The sequence below is a fragment of the Aythya ferina genome, assembly GCF_964211825.1.
Source record: "Aythya ferina genome assembly, chromosome: Z".
NCBI lineage: Eukaryota > Metazoa > Chordata > Aves > Anseriformes > Anatidae > Aythya > Aythya ferina.
Genome location: NC_140299.1, coordinates 57,641,217 through 57,662,887, shown reverse-complemented (window position 1 = coordinate 57,662,887; position 21,671 = coordinate 57,641,217). Strand labels below are relative to the sequence as shown.

Below are 21,671 nucleotides of genomic sequence, written 5' to 3'. Positions count from 1 at the left end.
TTATATGGTTACATTCTAAATCTGTGGAAGAACCAGCATCAAAACTCTAATTAGTGTTTTGTGGGTTTAAATGCTAAATACTCCATTATTTGTAATTTATAGTTGGACTTGATGATCTTAGAGGTCTCTTCCAAGCTAAATGATTCTATGATTCTATGATTTTTACCATTAAAAAATAATAATAATAATAATAATAACCTGTGGCCTTCAGTATTTTCTATTTTTCATCCAAATACAAGGTTAGAGAAAGATATTTCATTGAAAATAGAAAAACAAGTCCTATCACACTAACTTGCTGCATTTGGTTTCAAGAAAACATTAACATCATGAAAAATAAACTACAGAAAAATATCCTTTATTCAGCTCTATGTAAGAATACGAAGTACTAATGTTTTTACACAAAGGTTATTATAAAAATTCAACTCAGAGAAAAAGATAATTATGTTAACTTTTAATCATCAAACATTACCTTTTGACATTACTTTAGACTTAATTGGATTAGTATTCACATTCATTTCCATGTGTGGCTTATTTAATGTTATTCACAGCCATTTCTTTAAAGAAATGGTGCCTAAAATATTATTCACCAATGCTGTTAAATTCTTTATATCCAAGCATTATTACAAATAGGACTAAGTAAGAAAAAAGAAAACATCCTTGACTCAATCCCCTAAAAACTTTTGTTGTTTTTAAAGAAATTAAACGGGTAGAGTGAGTACTCCAAAAAGAAAAAAATATATTTTTTTTCAAGTTTTTCTATTTGTTCTTTTTTACTAATGAATCAGAAAATATGGAAGGCTGTTTGATTCACTCTAGAAAATCAAACTAAATCTGCATAGAGAACAAGAAAGCACACATGATGGAAATGCCGGGTTTTGTTGTTGCTGAGGTTTTTGTTGTTGTTTTTTTTTGTTGTTTTGGTTTGGTTTGTTGTTGTTGTTGTTGTTGTTTTCCACATGGAGGCAATGTTTCTGAGCTCTTTTGGGTTACATCTGTACTTCATTTCAGCAGGACTATCCCAAAGTGTTACAGTCAGCTGTGATTCTGTGTACCTCATCATCACATGCCCTTCGTCATACTGTGTAATCCCTGCAACATATTCTGTAAAACAAAACAAACAAACAAAATCCAATAATGTCCTTAGTTCTTGCTCTGAGCTCACAGCAATACATTTTTCCATGTAGCATTTGTGGAAGAGCTTGGCTTGGGCCTCAGTTCCTGGTTCCCTGCCATCTATGTCTCCTACATAGTAAGGCAAAGTACAGACAAGTTAAACAATGAAGACTTACATGAGATCTTCAAGTGGTATGTACCAAGGTACAGGCTTGACACCAACATCCCAATGCCATAATGGTATCCACAGTTTGATGCATTCTGCACAGCCTACACAGGTAAGTTCTTCTACCAGAAATACACACAACAACACAGCCCTGCACGTCACTTATGCATAACACAGCAGCGAGTCTGGCTTCTAAGACAGAAGGATATGGAAACCGTAAATCATAGCTGTAAAATAAAAGTACCAAGGAATGGTCTCTGGTCACTAAGACCCACTAATGTGGAACAGACCATATATATTCTAGTGAACTTCCTCTCGCTCAAAACAAATGTCTTAGTTGGAACACAACCTAGAATAAACATACCAGTCTTTGTACTCAGCCACACACCTCTTCAGCACCACATGTCAATCTCCCCTCAATTTCTCTCAAAAAGCCACACATCGGCTTACCCCACATCTATTTAGTAATCTGTCCCATGCCAAGTCCCATCAAGATTTGTCACTTCTTTTGGGTACATAGTGCCAAATTCTGCCTGCAGCTGCTGCCTCTGTATGTCAAAAATTAACTTTGTCAAGGCATTGTTGCTGCCACTTCTGCTGAGTGGATACCTCGCCTTCTCAAGCTTCCTTAGCTATCCTTTCTTAGCTACCTCCCTTTGTAGTCCAGAGAGGAAAAGCTACTGTATGACACAGATGATTTCTAGATGTTTTCCCAAGCTGATGCTGGCATGTATGTAAAAGTGGACAAGGGAGACTTGTTTGACAACCTGTTAATAGTGTCTTCCTCTCATAAGTCACATTTCATAGTGCTGGCTATTCCAAACTCCCCTACATTGTGAGTAAAGAACCTAATTTTCACTCATCAGTTGAGGCTTCCAGGCCAAACTGTGTCACTAGAGACATTAGTGATAAAAGCAGAATCAAGGACAGGCCCTCTCTCAGGTCCTATGACCACACATCCAGTACTGTCATGGTACCTTGGAGGAGGGGCATCTTAAAATCATGCTCCATGAAGGAGTCAGGGAAGGTCTTCTTCCAGCTGAAGATCTCAAGCACTTCAGAATAGTGCAAGCATATGTGTTCAGCTGCTCAAAAATGACAGTTGTGACAGACGTTTTTATTTTTAATCACACATCAGCACTGTATATAGCCTGACTCTGCTTTAGTGTGTGGAAGTGTCTGATCATTGGTCTTGGCAGAGGTAGCAAGTCAATCTTGGCATAGGTGGTGAGGAATGAAGAGTGAGCTGGCCAGAGCTGAAACCCCTTCATTTCTCAATCAATTTGTTGCAGACTACAAAGAAAGTGGTCATCTCCTGGCCTCCCTAATACCGAGACTGCTTTTTGCTGTCCAACTGAAAAATCAGAAGATTACTTCACAGCACTTCCTAAGAGTGAGGTTTGCATGATGCCAAAGGTGCATCTGGAATGGCCTGGGGTATGGCACGAAGCCTTCTGGATGATATTAAAGCTCTGTGCCAGAAGGAGTGTGCCAAAGCAGAACAGTGTCAGCTATTCTAGTAATTGAGACTATTTTGACGGCCAAATCATACCCAGGAGGACACTGGGGAGGTCTTTGTTTGGCACAAGCCATATTCATGCCAAGAATCACTCTGATTATTTAATACCACAGCTGAAAGTGTGCCAGTGCCCAAGAACAGTGATGGCACATTGTCATCTGTATAGTTGTAACTGTAATACACAAATAACTTAGGCTTACACCCACATGTCTTTTCCCATTTCCTCTCAAAATCTCGAAGTCCTCATGTACCAGATGTCATATCCAGATTCAAATTTCTTTGTTTTATTTCACGCAAAAATTTCAGAGGTTTTGCAGTTAACATTTATCTAATTACACTATTAGCCTACAGTTTCTGTTTCTCACAGCTTTTGTATATTGTTTTTTCTTCTGGAAGAGGCTGTGAGTTTGCAAGTTTTATTCTGATCCAATTATACATTCTGATTTAGAAGTTAAAATATATATGTTTCCTCTCAATGTAAGAATGGATTTCTAAAATTCAAGATGCAAATATAACTTTCTGTCCACTTTTTTTTTTTTTTTTTTTTTTTTAAGAGAAGTTGTCAAAGGTACAGATGGAAGGACAAGGTAATTGATTATCTTTGTAAAGCAAAGTAATGGCCTACACTTTGCCCCTCTAATGCAAATGATTTGCCTAGAAGTCGAGGGAAACTCTAAGTCATCAAACCCACTGCTTTGTAATTACAAAACACTGCATGATATCTAATTCATAAACCGATCAGATTTCACCAGAAAGATCACATGAGGCTTGCTTGTGGTATTGCTCACAATCAGAAACCTTCTATTTAATTCTATCTCCTATGGTTAGAAACTGTTCTCTAAGATTAATTCACGTCCAGTTTATACTATGTGCTCTTATATTAGCAATTCCAAGGTTTAAAATTATAAAAATTTAGTACTTATTAATAACTTTAGGGTTTTTCCCTCCTGAAAAAGCTCCCAAGAAACCTGTACGGTCTGTTTGCATGTTGATTTACATACCACTCAGGTCAACAAAGTTACAAAGACTGTTTTTTGAAAGGCTTTCACTCCCATTCCCATTAATGACACCTCAAGACAGAACAATTCTGTTCAGCATCTAACATTAATTTAATTAAAGCGTGGCTTAGAAATATTCTTCAACAGAACACATTGAAAACTTTAGTGCCTCTATGTTAAAGTAAATTAATATTCTAGATTCATATAGAAACACAAAGGTTAACAAAAAGTTCAAAGTGAATAGTGACATAGCTCTGAAACTGTAAATAACAGCCGGACTTTTGAGATTAGTGACTGTGAATAAATCAACGGTAGATTAAAATACCAAAGGTCTTATTCTAAGCAGCAGAAAATAATGTTTTACTGCCACTTGAATGCGTTCCAATCTTTTCCTTTGTATGTACTCATTAGATTTGAGATCTTTTTATTACTGTAAAAGAGCTGTTTCAGTCACTTTTAGAAGTGTCTAAAATACATACATAGCTGATAAACCATAATGAGTTCTTTTCTGAAACCATTACAGTCTACAGAGTAGTTATGTATTTTCAAAAAGAAGAAAAGGAAAAAGAAATGGAGAGATGGATGGGACCAAATTCTTATCCAACCAGCTGACAGAAAATCTACAAATACTATCATATCAGTAAATGATTCCCTAAAAACATTTTCTCTCCTTTTCCAATGCTTTCCAAATAAAAGAAAACTCAGAAATAAGAAATCATGCATACAGAATGCAATGCAAAAACAAAACAGCCCATTACTTAAAGGGGTTGCATTGTTTTGCTTTGGTTTAAAGTTCCTAGACTGAATTGTAAGGTAAGAATGACATTTCCATGTTGTGTTTAATCTTTTTATTTTTTTTTTTAACTCTTACACATTCAGAGTTGTACAAGCCTTCCTTCAAAAGGAAGCACACATGCCGTAAGGCATGGCTCTGATCTTTGCAACTCAGAATAGTAGGAATATGCAACATATGTGGGACAAAACTAACTACAGAATTGTTACGTAAAAAAAAAAAAAAAAAAAAAAAAAAAAGAGAGAGAGAGAAGGAAAAGAGTAACTCCTCTAGGCCTAAGAGCTGTCATTCTCATGCTTCTAGAGAATAACATTGAAAGCTGATATGCACAATTGAAACTGCAATCCTACTAGACTTCTGACTTCACAATTTTGGCTTATTCTCAGGTAAGAAAAAAAATCTACCTCCCTTTTTATGCACTTCCAAAACACAGAATCACAGAATCATCTAGGGTGCAAGAGACCTCCAAGATCACCTAGTCCAACCTCTGACATAACACTAACAAGTCCTTCACTAAACCATATCACTAAGCTCTACATCTAAATGTCTTTTAAAGACCTTCAGGGATGGTGACTGAACCACTTCCCTGGGCAGCCCATTCCATGCCTAATAACCGTTTCAGTAAAGAAGCTTTTCCTAATATCCAACCTAAACCTCCTCTGGCGCAACTTTAGCCCATTCCTCCTTGTCTTGTCACCAGGCATGTGGGAGAATAGACCCCACCTCGCTCCTTTAATGTACCTATATAGTGCGATAAGGTCACCCCTAAATATCCAACTAAACAAGGAAGGACCAGCTATCTGTTCCAGGTCTGTAAATAAGCAATACACAGAAAATATATACAATTCTAAACCAGAATTAATGTAATAAGTCATTCACTAGTGAAAAATATTGGACTTAGGGGCTGGGGTTCCCCCAGTGGGAAACTGAAAATGTAGTGCAGAAAGCAAAACATTATTTTCCATATGGTCTTCAGAGGGGGGAGCCTTTTAACATACAACACTTTCTCTAGGGTTCAAAGAGTGAACCTCCTAGACTTCTGCATGGGGATTGAGGCAAATTATTCCATTCCATTCAAACATATCAGAATTGTTAGCAGAAGTATGTAGCAGAGAGAATCATAGAACATTGCAGATTGGAAGGGACCTTAAAGATCTTGTTCAAACACCACTGGATTGGGCAGTGGTCCGATGGGCAGGGACTGGAAGTGTCCTGAAAATTCTGATAAGAAATTTAGTCAATGAATATATTTAAGCAAACTCATCAGAATAAATACATTGATTCTTCTTAAATATCTTTCTAGAAAAGTGCACAAGTTTGCTGAAAGATCAAAGAATTGCTAGTTACATGTAAGACCTGTCAAACTGGCTGAGCTTACATTTTTATCATACAATATATGTAAAGATAACTACAGGAGAACATTCATTTATATGATTGTTTTTGTCAAAATTTATCTTTATCTTTAACATCAGTTGCTTCCAAAAATTTAATCATTCTGCAGATTACCGGAATAGACCATAAACTTCCAACAAAGTTAAGAAAGATGTATTACTTTGTTTAATAACTTACAATGCAGTGTCTGTAGTTTCTTGGTACTAGCTGTTTATAATATTGCCCTTGGTATTTTATTCTGTGTAACACAAGGACAGAACTAAGGAATGCAATCTTTTTGTTGTCTGACATCCTTAATTTAAACTTGCATGGCCTTTTTCCAAGCCCTTGGAAAAACTGCCTATTACAATTTCAGAACCTGTATCCTGTACATCCTGGAGATACCTTTGTAATCTTTGTTTCTCAAAGAAATGCATGTGTACTTCTGGAACACATAGCTATATAAACGCGTGTGTGTGTGTGTGTGTGTAATACTTCTACACATAAACACACAAAGTTCCGCAAGTCCTTGTATTAATTTCATTGTGCTCTATTACTTCTCCACATTTCTATAACCCTTTCATTATATCAGAGCACATGCCAAAAGGTGACAAATTCCAAATGCAGGTTCATGAAACTAGCGTTCCCATGTTATAATTTATAGTGCTATTTAAGCAAACTGGACTTTTGTTTGCTTTTTACTATTATCTGATGAACTTCTACTATCGCCCTAGATTTTCCTCCAGTTTACTCTGTGTATAACACGGAGTCCACATTCCCACTTTTTCCTTTTCCTTATACACAGTTCTATGTAGTTTTTCTTTCCTTAAATTGCATAAACTTCTTAACCTACCTACATACATAAACACAGAGACCTGTATTACCACCTTGGACTACACTGAGTCATTCCAATACATCTATTCATTGTCAGCTACACTTCACTCTTATTTGTTTACAGGCACAGACAGTACTGGAAGAAAGATGAAAGTTTAAAAACTTGTCCTGTGATAAATGGAAAAGTATCTCCAGAGAAAAAGCTTCCAGTTTCATGTTATATTTGAGATCTACCTTGCTTGTTTTCCTAACATACCTAGACAACACATGGCAAAAATCTCAGCAACTTTTTTCAATATCAGCATCTTCCACTGCAGTATTTGCCATTTCTTTCTTAATACATATCAACTTGTAATGTCCCAAGAACAGTTTACAATGAAAAACACAAGGAATTGCAACAATGTACAAGGATCTGTGACATGAGCCATCCCATAAATTTCAGTAACTACTGGTAACAGTTCAAAGCAGTTTCAAGATCCAGACAATTTTATGTTTGATTTTGTGCCTCTGCATATTTTTCCACCTTGTGGTTCACTGTTTTTGGGGTCACCAGTCAATCTCCTTTGAAGCAACGCTAAGGCAGAGCTATCCTCTCCACTGGTATTCCCACAGAGAAATCCTATGTTATGTAGAACAGCATATATATCCTACCGTTTACATGGACTGTTCTTCTTAATACAGAATGTTTTCTAAGCAGGAGGTTTGTTATAGTGAGGTAGCAACAAGGCCCTTCATAAATGGTTTTCATAAACACACAACTCTGACACAGTACCTATTCTGACACAGTACCTAATTTATAACTATTACTTCTATGCATGCTACCAGACAGTACTGCCATGAGGATGCGTCTGAAAGTGGACCTTACTGTATCAGAGAACTAGAACTAATATTGAGTCAGAAAGGATCATTTCAGTTACAACAAAGCCCCATGTCTAGAAATAATAGACACAAACACTAGTACAAATTTATTCATTATTTTCTCTCGCATCCTTTAAAGGGAAAATGTAAGATAATAAGAACTGTATCCTACTCTATTTAATCATCGAGTTTTGTCTGAAAAACATGAAAGATAACATGAAAGATAAACATTCATCCCTCATATGAATGTGAGAAATCATAAATCTCCATAAGAAGATAGCTTAAGTAAACTTCAGTTTTCACTGACTGACTGATATGAAGACATGAATATACACTACATAAAAATATAAAAGTCAGTTAAAAATTAGATGTCTTATTAAACTAATGCAATTTTAAATGTTCCTTTCAATTTTAGATATTGACCATTATTCAAAAAGTAGTGCAGAGCTCAGAATACTCTTGCTGAAGTTTACATCAAGAGGCAGAAGAAAGATAGAGACAACTCTATCTCCATTTCTTTCATTTCCAAAATATTTTTTAGTAACTAAGGTGTGTACTTTGCTGAAATAGTACTAACATTTTCCTCATCTGTGAATACAATCCCTTTCTTGAACCTCTTACTCTGGTACATAATACTGTGTCAAGTTCTTTCATATATTTCATAAAATCATAAAATGCTTTGGGTTGGAAGGCACCTGAAAGATCATATGACTCCAGACCTCCCACCATACGCAGGGACACCTCCCTCTAGACCAATTTGCTCAAAGCCCCATCCAACCTGGCCTTGAACACTGCCAGGGATGGGGCATCCCCAGCTTCTCTTAGCAATCTGTTCCAGTACCTCCCCATCCTCTAAGTGCTGAATTGCTTCCTAATGTCTAATCTAAACCTACCCTCTTTTAGTTTAAATCAATTACTCCTTGTCCTATCACTATATCACCTGAAAAAGAGTCCCTTCCCAGCTTTCCTGTAGGCCCCCTTTACGTAATGGAAGACCAAATAAGGTCACCCTGGAACCTTCTCTTCTCCAGTCTGAACAACCCCAGCTCTCTCAGCCTCTCTTCATAAGAATGGTGCTCCAGCCCTTTGATTATCTTCACGGCCCTCTTTTGGTTTCACTCTAACAGGTCCATGTCCTTCTACTGGGGGCTCCAGAGCTGAACACAGTAATCTTTTAATTAATTTTAAAATAAATACTATGTTTGAAAAGAGTCCAATTTTCACACAGTATATCAGACAAACTATCTAAACATCCATTTGCAAATGTTATTCTTGTACACACCAATAAAGATGCAAAACTTACCTGCATTTTTACAGCTATGCTCCTAGTCTCACTTTTTCGATTAAGTGTTCTGTTAACAGTGAGGAAAAGCTGCAACTGCACCAGCTACACACAGTGGTCAATCCACTGTTTTTTTTCCTGCTCTCCATAAACAATTTTGTTTCTGTAACTGAAATCTGTATCTTTAACTTTTCTGTTGAACTTCAGGTTCTCTTTTTTTTTGGTGGATTGATAGAGAAGGTTTTCTGAGGTTTGGGGTGAGTATTTACTGTGTTTATTCAAGTAAGGAATTGATAACAGTGTTTAGAATGCCAGACATAGTACTAGCAGATGCTACACAAGCTTCCCTGCAGAGCTCTGCCAATGCATTTCAGTCCTGACCTATAACACCCCTGCTATTCTTGATCTGGACCTCTCCTGAGCACAGACTGACAGAAGTTGTCTGGTATTGTCACTCTGTGATTTGGACACATAGCCACTAAGGACTAAACAGATACCCCAAAACTCATTTTCACTTGTTTGCTAAGCCAGTTTTATGATCAGATAAAAAGTTAATAGGCATTGTCATGAGTCACTAAATATGAAATTGTTTTTCAGCATCTGGACAGAGTGTTTAAGTAGTAAAAACAAATGGGAAGGGAAGGGAAGGGAAGGGAAGGGAAGGGAAGGGAAGGGAAGGGAAGGGAAGGGAAGGGAAGGGAAGGGAAGGGAAGGGAAGGGAAGGGAAGGGAAGGGAAGGGAAGGGAAGGGAAGGGAAGGGAAGGGAAGGGAAGGGAAGGGAAGGGAAGGGAAGGGAAGGGAAGGGAAGGGAAGGGAAGGGAAGGGAAGGGAAGGGAAGGGAAGGGAAGGGAAGGGAAGGGAAGGGAAGGGATTAAGACATGTAAAGGTGATATTCTTTCCAACAGCTATATGGGATCATTAAATTCTGAATACAGAATTCCCAAGGAGAGTTTCAGCCTGTGCCCACAGCTGACCCATCCCAAAGAGTCACTGGTGCTGATTTACTTAATGACAGTTCAAAAGATTATTTCCCAGTGCCAGTAAAAAGAAACATTTGAAGTGCTAGGAACTATTCATAAAGGATATTTAATGTCAAAGCATTACTGAAGAAGGATGTTGTCAGGAACAGTAGAATGAAGTGAGCCAAGCAATTCCTGTCCATTGTCTGTAATCCTGTAGAATACATCAGGGAAAGCACAGAAAATATATAGAAACAAAGCAAGGGACAGTGGATCTTCACTACTATAACATGGAATAAGTCTCTTATGAATTATGGAAAGCAATGTTCACAGAAAAGGGATTTTAATAGTTTTATTATTTAAAGAGAATGAATGTGTTTCTGCAGTTAGAATCTTATTGGAGTTCCCCTAGTTTCAGGCAGACAAATTCAGAAAGACTTGTAGTGTTATTTTTCTATTTTGATTACAATTTTTGTTACTAAAAGCATGTGAACATTTAAATATTTAATAAAACTCTCTGAAATCTGTAAACATAGCCCTTCACATGTATATCTGTTGATATATAGGAAGACAGTAGATTATTGCCAGCCAGTTAAAACAAGTCACACTGCAAAAGACCATAAGGGAAGTCATGGTGGGTTGATCTTGGCTGGCAGTCACACCACCACCCAGCTGCTCTCTCATTCCCCCTCCTCAACAGGATGGTGGGAGAAAAAAAGATCAAAAAGCTTGTAGGTTAAGATAAAGACTGGGAGATCTCCTACCAGTTACCACCAGAAGCAAAATAGATATAACTTGTGGAAAAGTAATTGTAATTTATTGTATTGCCAATTGAAACAGAGTTGGACTGTCAGAAACAAAGACAAAAAAGAGGCTTTCACCCAGCCCAAACTTCTTTCCCAGGCCTGAGCTTGTAACACTTTTGCTAGTAACATTTCATTAGTAATAATGGCAAATCCTAAATTTCCAGAATTCTATGAACTCTATTTGAATGCTATCAGTAACATGGGAATATGAAAACTCCATCAATCCTTCATTACCAGCTCTTCTAGAAATAAGAGTTTTCTGGTCAGTCCACAGTAGTTCCTCTCTGCTGCTCCATCCTGCTCACACTACTCTCCTGTTCCACCATGGTCTCTCCATGGGCTGTAGTTCCTTCAGGAATCCCACCTGTGCCAGTGTGGGATTTTCTATGCACTGTAGCATGGATAACTTCTCCAACATGGTTTTCTCCACAGGCTGTGGGGAAATACCTAGAATCACACAATCATCAGATGGCTCCGGTTGGAAGAGACCTTAAAGATCATCTAACACCAACGCCCTGCCATAGTATCTGCTTCACCATGGAGTGCCTCGTCCCATCTTTCTCTGACCTTTGTGCCTGCAGGGCTGTTTCTCAGGCTTTTTCCACTCATCCCTCTCACACACTGCAGAGCAGTATTTCCTTAAATCCATTTCCCTAAGGCATTGCAATCTCAGCAGCAGGGCCCAGCTGTGCCCTCCAGCAAAGCTGCTGGAGCTGGATGGAACTGGCTGTGTCTGGCATGGGGCTGCCCCAGCCTTGCCTCACACAGCAGCCCCACAGACCCAGCACTGACCCTGCGCCCAACCACTACCAAAACCAAAGCCATCTACACCCAATACAGAAGTCAAAAAAATATGAAAATAAAATTTCCTATGACTTCAATCTACATAACAACAAAAAATACAAAAAAAAAAAAAAAAAAGGTAGTTTATTCATCCTTCCTTCTGGAAGCTCATGCACCAACATGCACAATTAAACAAAGCCAATCTGTATGTCATTCTTTACATATAGTAATGAAAAAGGGACTATAAGCCTGTTTAGCTTTTGGGATTACCTCTTAGCTTAACCTTGAAAATTTTCTGCATTTTTCCCAGCCTTCTTCGTTTTCAGGCATTTAGTCCATTTTAACTTTAATCCTTTTATATCTTCCCCATCATCTTTGCAATCCATACAGCAAGAACACCAATTTGTAACCAAAATTTCACCTTTCAAAATCTCTCTTTTTAAAGGAGGATGACAAAGATGCTAAAAGTTGTAAAAAAAAACAAAAATTACAGAAAAAAAAAAAAAAGCCACTACTGTTCTAGGAACACTTATTGCATAAGGAGTATCTACTTCATGTTGGCACCTTACCACATTTACTGTATCAATTTCCATTGCCTCAAGGTGACAGTTTCTGTCTTGAGAAGTATATCCCTTTCAACTTGAACTCTTTACAAACAGCAAAGTGGATTGGAACTGTAAACCAGCAGTTTCTCTGAATTCTATGTCAGGAAGTTTATGTTCACAGTAAGAACAGTAAACAGCCTCATTTCCATCAAACACATGACAGAGAGAAGAATTAGGTACTATACAACACACTACAAATGTAAAATCAATAATGGGAATATATAATTTACCACCTACTCCTGACATCTCCTAACCCAAAGAAAACACTAAAGTACAAACTTTCCATATAAGAGGATTGACCTTATATTTTGCTCTGTTTGCCACACAAATTTATTACAAATATTATCTTACTGAATTAATTATAATGTTTACATTACCCTTTAAGAAATTATTAACTCTTCATTGGATTTCCATTTTATATACTTTAAAGTTGGAAAGAGTTTATTGCAATCATTACTTTAGACGAGTGTCCTGTAAAGCATATGTTTTTGTTGTTGTTGTTTTAACTTAGGACCTCCTAAACCATAAACTCAACCATTCACAAGACTACAAATAATTAGAAAATCATTGGTAGGATAGCTGACAAAAGAATATATTTCTTTGTCTAGCAAAAGCGGACATGCACATGTTATCTTTGAATATATATCTTAATTCTATTTTTTTTTTCCTTCTGCTAATTTTCATTATTTATCTAGAAAGAAGTGTGCTGCATTTTCTGTGTACATAATAATTCAATTGGATACTGTATCCCACTCACTAAAAAGCTAGATTCATGTAAAGTCTGGTTTTAAATTACCTCAGAAAGCAAAACTGTTGCTTCACGATCACAGTTCTCTAGTGAAAAAGGATTTAACAGCTCTGTGATACAACATCCATGAAACTGTTTTTTTTTTTAATCTTTTTATAATTTAGTTTCAAAGGTACGAAGGGATGTCTCATACATAATGCTGAAATCTCACTTGTATTTTGACTGAAAAACTACGGAAAACTCATGAGAACAAGAAGCATACAGTTTATTAAAGTCAAAATATTAACAAAAGTTACCTGCTAGCACCTCTGAAAAGTAAGTAAAGAAGTTTTTGCTTTCAAAGTTGAATTTAGCTTTTATAAGATGTGCTGTAGAAAATCATGGAGGTGGATCATCCAGACAAACAGTAGAGAATGGATACGGCTTGAGAAACAGCCTTGAAGAATGTCCTGCATGCTCAAATTCTGTTCTAGGAAGAGAGAGAGAGATTGTTATTTTGAGAACCTGGACTTTGGTGAAAGTATATAAACATGAAGGAAACATCCTGAATAACATCACAGAATACAGGTGGTTAGGCCTTTAAGTTGTAGGGTGGTTACTAAACAATATATGGTAATATGGAAATAAATTTAAATAAACAATATGAACTAATCTACGATAGTTTAACCTACAATAAGAATTTAATAAAAATGATGAAAATGGTATATCAAAACAGATTACTGATCATAGTTCTGCTGTTTAGTAGCCATCTGCAAGCTTACATTATATGCTTACATGGCTCAACTTGCTATGTAACACCACTCAAACATTTAAATGAAAAAGAAAAAGAAAAAAAACACCCTCACTTTTGGTAAAGCAGCTAGATCTCTCAGAATTCTGAGATCAAGAAACTAAAAGGCCAAATGAATTGACTATACTATTCAGCAATGTTCAATCAAACTAAACAGCAAAACAAAACAAAACAAAAACAAACAAAAAACTCTGAAGACCTCCGTATTCCAAAGTAAAATAGAAAACACACATAACACAGGATCGATATAAGTCATAGGTAGTATACTGCAAGCAGTGCCTACAGCCAAGCAGAATGACAAACGGTTTATCATCTGTAACTTTAACTCCTAGCATCAAGCCTTCCCTGGACTTTAGTCTTGTGTGGATGATTTACAGAGATTATTTAGTTTGTCTAACAGTAGTGTAATGAAATGTTGATTTAACACAAAAAGGACATCTTCTAGAGGCATGAGCAAGGAAAGCCTGAATATGACCTTACCCATTTTACTTCCATATACACTCATTTGAAACACAAATCAGCTTTATTATCTCATAATGAAAAATAACTACTTATAAGTTTACTAGACACTGCCAACTTTTTATGGATAACCTTTGTCCCAAGATTTTTTCACATTTAGAAAACCCCTATTGCAGAAATGGAATTCTTGGCATTAATTTCTAGGAAATACTAGAAAAAATGTACTTTAAAGATGTGCACTTGTATTTTCAGTCAAATTTTCTATTGCTGCTGATTTAAACAAATGTAGAGGTAACAAAGCAACAGATGAAGGTAATTGGTTAAAGTAATTTATCTCAAAAGACAAATAGTGAACACTGCATTGCTTATTCTATTTCAGAGAGGATTTGTCTTGAAAATCACCTTCTTTTTTCCTTAGTCAGGTTGCTGGTGCAGCTGGAAACTCAGATGAAAAATTAGCTAACAAACAGTCCCCGAGACACATTTGTTCAAAACCTGCTTCATCTTCAATGGACACCTGAGGAGAAACTAGTTAAAAGCTTGACAGATTCAACACATGGCAAAGCATCTTTTGCTGGCAGTGTTTTAAATTGCTATGAGGGAAGGTGTATCAGTGAATCAGAGGTCAACGGGGGGGGGGGAAACAACACTATTAGCTCCATGTTAGGAAAAAAAAAAAAAGTGTCACATACAGAATTCTCAGAAGTTTAGAAAACAATTAAATTTGCAAAATTTATTCAAAAAGAAAAAAAATGAGCAAATCTTAGGTAGAAACATAAATACTCTAAAAGTGATTTTCTGTGTAGTTATAGTTTCACATTAAATAAAAGAACAGAATCTCCAGGTCATTCTGACCTTCAGAAGCATAAAACTTGGAACAGCATTCCAGAACAGTTATCCAACAGATGCATGAGGATAAATAAGCCTAATTTGAAAATACAGTTTGATAAGCTGATGAACAGTGTTATATGACGTGGATGGATGTGATAGCAAAAGTCTGTCCTTGATGACCCAGAGAATACTTTTCAGTCCTGTTTCCTATGTCCCACCAACTTATATCAATGCAGAAACATCCATCTTCTCAAACAGAGTGGATAGAATTTAACAAAATACGGACCAAAGAACATAAGCCTTCACAAGGCCATCAGAACTGAGAAGGAATCAAGTATGGTTGGACCACCACAATTCTGATATTCTGAAAGGCAATTCAGATTGTTCTGTGTGAAGAACCCATCTCCACATTCTTGGCCAATAACATCCTTCTTATGGTTAAAGATACTCACTGAATTCGTTATCAGTCAGTTTACTTTCTCTGTAGGTAGGAAGCAATGGGAAAATCTGCATAGGTAGGTAAAACTGAATGGAAATGTAATGGAACTATTTACCCTACTTAACTGGTCTCACAATGAATTTACCTATGCAGCTGGGGTGTGGGGTGAAGACTTACTTAATTTTCATTACAATCTAAAATTATTGCTTTTCTTACTGTACTGCAGTAAGTCCACAAACTTGCTTGAATCTCTTTGTACTCACAAATGATACCCCCTTATGCCCACAGACAATCCAGCATATTTTTGGTTCTCAAGAGTAAAAAACTCTGAAGTATGTTTTAAAGCTCTTTTCTAGAGACAGTTTGAATTATTCTATTTTATTTCCTTCTTGTCAAGGTTTTCCAACTTTCCTGAACACAAGAATCCAAGCATTTGGCCAGGTAAAAAAGCTGCAGGAAAAGTATGTGGAATTCTACAGCCACAGGACAGGAATGCATATACACACAGTTACACAGTTGGTATTCCTTCAGTCCAGACAGAAAAACTGATGGAGAGCAACCACACCGTCACCACAATACCTTCATCACATACCTTCAGTAAACATTTTTTGAGCTTGGATTTCTTTCTAAGAGATCCAGGCCTGGCTGCAGTGCAGTAACATGGCACCTTTCTTTTCAAAAACAGTCCAAAGCCAGAGAGATATTGTGGAGCTGTGCTGGGAATGTGTTACAGTCAATCTCTGTGTCAGAGAATTAGGAGGTGAGGTGTAAAATAGTAAGCCTCACAGTCACAGCATGGGAACTTTACAAGTTTTTCTTCTGGAAGGAGAAAAGATTAATGGTTATGAGTACGTTTCCTTTCTGGAGGCAAGTCTGAACAATAAAGCCTGTTCTCATATGTCTAACTCCAATCTCACACTAGAGAGAAACCGTAACTAATATTTTCAGTGAGGCTATGAAGACTGTATGCCTGAACAAGACAGACTCCTTCTAAAAAGGCATGACACAGTAGGCATGTGGAAATATTGGCTCTCTTCCAGGTTCCATTTTTAACGCAGAGCACATTCAACTCATTTACAATAGCACCACATTAAATTGTCCTGTAAGAAGTAGTTTGCAATGGGTATTTTAATAAAAAAGCAGGTTTAGTAAAGGAACCTGCAAGTCAAGAATATTCATTTGCCTCTCCTGATTAATCATACTGCAGTTTAGATGCTGTGATCATATGCATTCGTAAAATATATATATAAAAATAAATATTCAAAAAAAAAAAAATAGCAATTAGGCAAATGATTGTTTTATTAAGTGCTGTAATGGTTACATTTTTTTCAAATAAAATGGACATGTTCAGTAAAAAAGGCCACTGTCTTTCCCCCATATGATCCTGTCAAGGACCTAAAATACTGCGACTTGATACCAATCTTCACAATTTTAAGTTATTAATAATTTCAAAGGACAAATATGTTAAATTACTCTACATTAATCATGATGGAATTTCTATGCAATGATTCACCATATTTTTTTTAATCCATTTACTATTACCAGCTTTCTAACAAGCACAGATCATCTCATTTCTATAACATCTTACCTAAGGATCTTAATATTGTCAGCTAATTTTAAATCATCATCATAATTTGGCAAAGGTTATTTATCACTTCACCTACCAGCAAAATGTATTATCCTTTGATGTGCAATGACATAGCTGACTAAAAGGTCTCAGTAGAATATTCTGTGTCTTTTTCTACTAGGGGGATCAGCACTCTCTACTATCCAGTTATAGATTGTTCCAGACCTTCTAAAATCAGACATTAAACATCTTCAGAGAACAAATAATTTTATGTAGACGGGGTCAAGAAACACATGTGAAAGAAGCAAGAAACTACAGAAGCCACAAGAAACTACAGAAAGCACAAATTTTAAAAATAAAAAATAAAAAAATCTGGAATTAATACAGACTAACTACATTCATCCAGATGTCCTTTTCATGTTAGCAAAAGGACTTAGCTGTAGCTAAGTTACTTTTACATTCGAGGACCCTACAGTGCAATTATCACAGTAGTAATTTAACTGTTAAACCATCAACTAGGTTAAATTGCTAGCACATGGAAATATCTGCAGGTTTACAAAAGACATGGTAAGTCACATGCTTCTGGAAAGCACTTTAAAAAAAAAAAAAAAAAAAAAAAGCACTATACACACTATACATACAGATGGCACAGATAATTAATTAACTACACAAAGTACAGGAGTGCAGCAGATGACTTTCTTGAACCATCCTGATTTGCACTGGGTAAAACCCTAGCACTTCTTCAGTAATACGGCTAAGAAGCCATCCTGTTTCCGTAAAAGAATATTAAAGATCTAGGGAAAGAACTGTATGTAAAATTATTCCCAACACACCAAAAATCTTCTCTCTTTTTTTATAAGGACAGGTTATAACTCCTCGTGATAGTCAGGCACACTACAGCACCAATGTAGCCACAGAGCAGTTACTAGACTCGTTAAATGGTAGGTTCTTTTGCAGGTCTCTGGTCTAGTTTACAACTACCTTCAGTTATGTCCCGTGCCTAGATTTGGCGCAAAACTCCTGAAACATTTATTCTGTTCTTACGAAGAGAAAATAATAATAATAATGATAATAATGATAATAATGATAATAATGATAATAATAAAATTCACAATCCTTTGTGCTAATCTATATTTTCTGAAGGGCATAGTACATGGGACACAACACACGTGGCAAAATTTCATGACACATTTTTTCAGACTGCATTTTAAATGGTTCTAATATAAAAGCCTCTTAATGGTGTTGATGGACTGCACAACATTACAAAGTCACACAGACCTTCCTTTCACTCCGTCTTCAGTCTCTTCCTTTCCTTAATCTTCTGATTTGGAGTTGTACAGAGAAATTGCACAGATTATTTTATATATATTAATGTTTCTACGTTTCATTTCTACTATGTTTCATTTAGATACTGTAGTTACTGCATTTTTTTTTTTTTTCAGATTTGGAGAACTGTATGCTGTCTAGACCTATTTAGCAATGCCAGACCATGGCTCCCTAGCAAGACAGTGGAGAGGTCACTAAAGCTTAATCAGTTCCATAATCACAGCGCAGTTTATTCTCTGAAAGAATTCTCCCCTCACCCTTTCAGCTCCAACAGCCACGTAAAACGAAGTTCAGAAGAACGACCTCTCTAGTTCATAGGTCTGATTCCGCTTTTGGGGCAGTATTCTAAAGCACCATTTGCATGTGAGACACTTATTGTCACTAAGATCCTGAAAAAACATGTATAGGGTGATCATGAATCATCATGGCAGAACTAAGTGAAAGACAAACAGTGTGAAGCAGGTGTGAGAAGAAAAGCGGGGGGGGCGGGGGGGGAGTTGGGGGGGGAAGGAGTACAAGCATACAGGTGAAAGGCATATTAATGCATTTGCTGTTCTCTCTCATTTTTCCTAAATGGTTTGTCTGACAGATGTTTTTTTTCTGCTACTTTGTGTCTCCCAAAACATTTTAATGCAAATTGTGACATTACAAAAATACAGAAAATCTGCAAAAGGACAACCTCTGACTCTTTTCAGAAGGGACCAAGAAATATTTTTTCCTTCAACCATCCAAGCAGGGAGTGAAGCAGAGAAGAAAAGAAATTTCTTGAATCTTCTTCAATCATTTTCCTAACATGCTGAAAATGTGCCTCCTGCTTTCATCTTCCCTGTCTCTACTCTTTCCCAATGTTTGCTTTGTTCTCATGAAAAAATGATGCATATCATTAACAGTCTTTAATGGACTCACTATTGTTTTGATTTTTTTTTTCCTTTAGCCCTGTAGTTTGTACCTGCAGCTGCTTACAAAGTATTTCAAACAACCCAAAACAAGTGGCCTGAATGATTCAAGATTATTGGTAAGGACACACAGAGCCTTTCAACTCCATAAGACAAATAAACATGCATCATAAGATGATAGTGATGAAAGACATAACCAATTATGTTCTAAAGTTTTATGTGAAACAAATGTGGTGCACTCAGTGATCTGTTCCACATCAAGAAACCCACTACGTGTGGCACTGGTTAATAGGAGCTGGCAGTCTCCAAAGAATGGCTGTAGAATCAATGCCTGATGAAATAAATTGTTCTTTCAGCCCTAGAAGAGGTGCTTTAGCTCAGAATTTACATACTGCGTACAGACATGTTAGGTACAGTAAGCTTTTATGTAGAGTAGAAGGGACACAGACCAATTCCATCATTGTTCAACTCTTTGGCGTTTTAGAGATAAAGTTTAACAGCATTCATAATACCAGATGGCCTGGAATTTAGCTAGACGGAGAATGGAGTGGGAGAAAATTCACTGAAATTATCAAACTGTATAATATCAATAATATATATTATTCTTAATAATATAATGTACAGTTTAGAGTTATTTGGTTTTTTGTTTAATTGTACTTCCTTTTCTTTACAAAAGGCATTGTCAGAAGGCAGTCCGGGTAGTTGGCATCAGCAAAACAAAGATGCGAAGACACAGGGAGAAAGGGAACCTGGACAGAGCCAACAGATGGGAAGATACCAATACAACTTGTGCTCAACCCCTCCAGCCATGAGTCCCTAGCAATTATCCTTCCTGACATTGTCATGGAAGAGAATGCACAAAGATTATTTCATTCTCAGGCTGGTTATTGCTACCAACAGTCACATGACTATGAAAACCTTTACAGCTGATGTCCCCAGACCTAGCATATTGGCCTCCAAAGAACAGCATAAAAAAAATGAATGCCATACATTTCACATATCCTGAAACAGGTTCTGGGCATGTATCTTGCTTCCATCAGAGACCTTTTAATTAGCTGAAAGACACAGAAAATAAAATACTGAACAGTGATCAGAATGCCTCACATTAACTGGTATTAAGACCCATAATGTCTGTTAATATTTTGAAAATATTCATTCTTAATTTCTTATTACATGTGTAATAAGAACCCCAAACTTAATTCAGCAGATAGAGGGCAACACCACATAACTTATACCTGTGCACCAGAGCAGGAATGAGGATCAAACACAACAGATCAGAATAACCACATCAAGACAAATCAAATTACTGGGTAATTTTAAAAATATAAAGTATTTTATGGTCCATAATCCCATGCATCACCTACTATTACATTTCCATTTTTTATTCTATTAAATGTACCCTGGTACACATGGTACAAATGCTGGTACACAACACCTACAGCCCAGAATGCAGGTAAAGTGAGTTCCTTATGGAAGCTTTATAGGTACGATCTGAACATTCAGTGGTTAGTCATATTTCATGAAAACAGCCTACAAAGTTCAGAGCACAAAAGGGAATAATACCTAAACTATCACAGTAAATTAAATCCTTCTTTACTTCCAGTACTCTTAAATAGTTTTAAACCTATTTTAGATTTGCAAGAATAAACAGAATGACAACTTGTTTTTCAGAGGATTTGAGTAAAGAAAATTATCATTTAAATCCAACCTGAGTACAGTCAGCTGTAGAGTCAGATGCTTAGAGAAATGCTCTGGAAACCTCTGAATGCTCCTTGAAATGTTAAACATAAGATTCCGCAGACAGGTTTCTCTCTGCTCTTGTGAAGCATGGAAGTAGCAAAAAATTTTCCACTTTTGCCATTCCTGTGCTTTGTGTACCCTCTAGTGGCAATGTTTTTAAACATTCAAATCCTTTCTCATCTCTACAGTAAATGCAGGGCCCACAATAAACAAAAGCTTTTATTAAATATATTATTATCTATTTTCTTAAGTATTTCAGCTCTGGTTTACTTCATATCATACAACAGCTGACCACATTTATAAGAGTTTTTAATTAAGGTATTAACACCTTACGTAGATAATTACAGTGCTGTTGCGCAGGCAGTGTGTGCTTCCATAATAACTCTGCAAAAATCAAGGTTACTCATGCCACATCTACATTAACATGATACTTACTTATCCATAATCAATAAAGTTCTTAATCACTTGAAATCTCAAAGCCCAATCCATTGGTGAGGACACACTGCAATATCCCTTACCTTAGCACACTTTTTTAACATATTTTGCACAATATGATGAATGAATATGAAATGAATATGATTTTCTCTGGATTTTCTGGTGTAACTAAAACACAAAGTAATGAAAAGCAGGATGTCCAAAAGTTAGCAAAAAAGAAGGAAAAAGGAATCTATACTCACCAGCCAATAAAAATCTAAACATACAGAGGGGAGGGGAAAAGATATAATAATAATAATAATTTTTTTTTAAAGTATGCCTTAAATACTGATTGTAATCAAATTCGAGATTCT

At 36.4% G+C, this 21,671-nt stretch overlaps 2 long non-coding RNA genes across 2 annotated transcripts; both read right to left on the bottom strand.

Moving 5' to 3' along the window:
- Positions 1–10,019: 10,019 nt before the first annotated feature.
- On the bottom strand, positions 10,020–12,325 carry LOC311426719. Its single transcript, XR_014686981.1, has 3 exons — positions 12,052–12,325; positions 10,934–11,146; positions 10,020–10,107 (listed from the first exon to the last, which is right to left on the bottom strand). It is a non-coding gene; the product is annotated as an uncharacterized lncRNA (long non-coding RNA).
- A 751-nt stretch (positions 12,326–13,076) lies between these two features.
- Positions 13,077–21,380, bottom strand: LOC311426718. The gene is made up of 4 exons (XR_014686980.1): positions 20,852–21,380; positions 20,134–20,198; positions 14,487–14,601; positions 13,077–13,304 (listed from the first exon to the last, which is right to left on the bottom strand). It is a non-coding gene; the product is annotated as an uncharacterized lncRNA (long non-coding RNA).
- Positions 21,381–21,671: the final 291 nt, after the last annotated feature.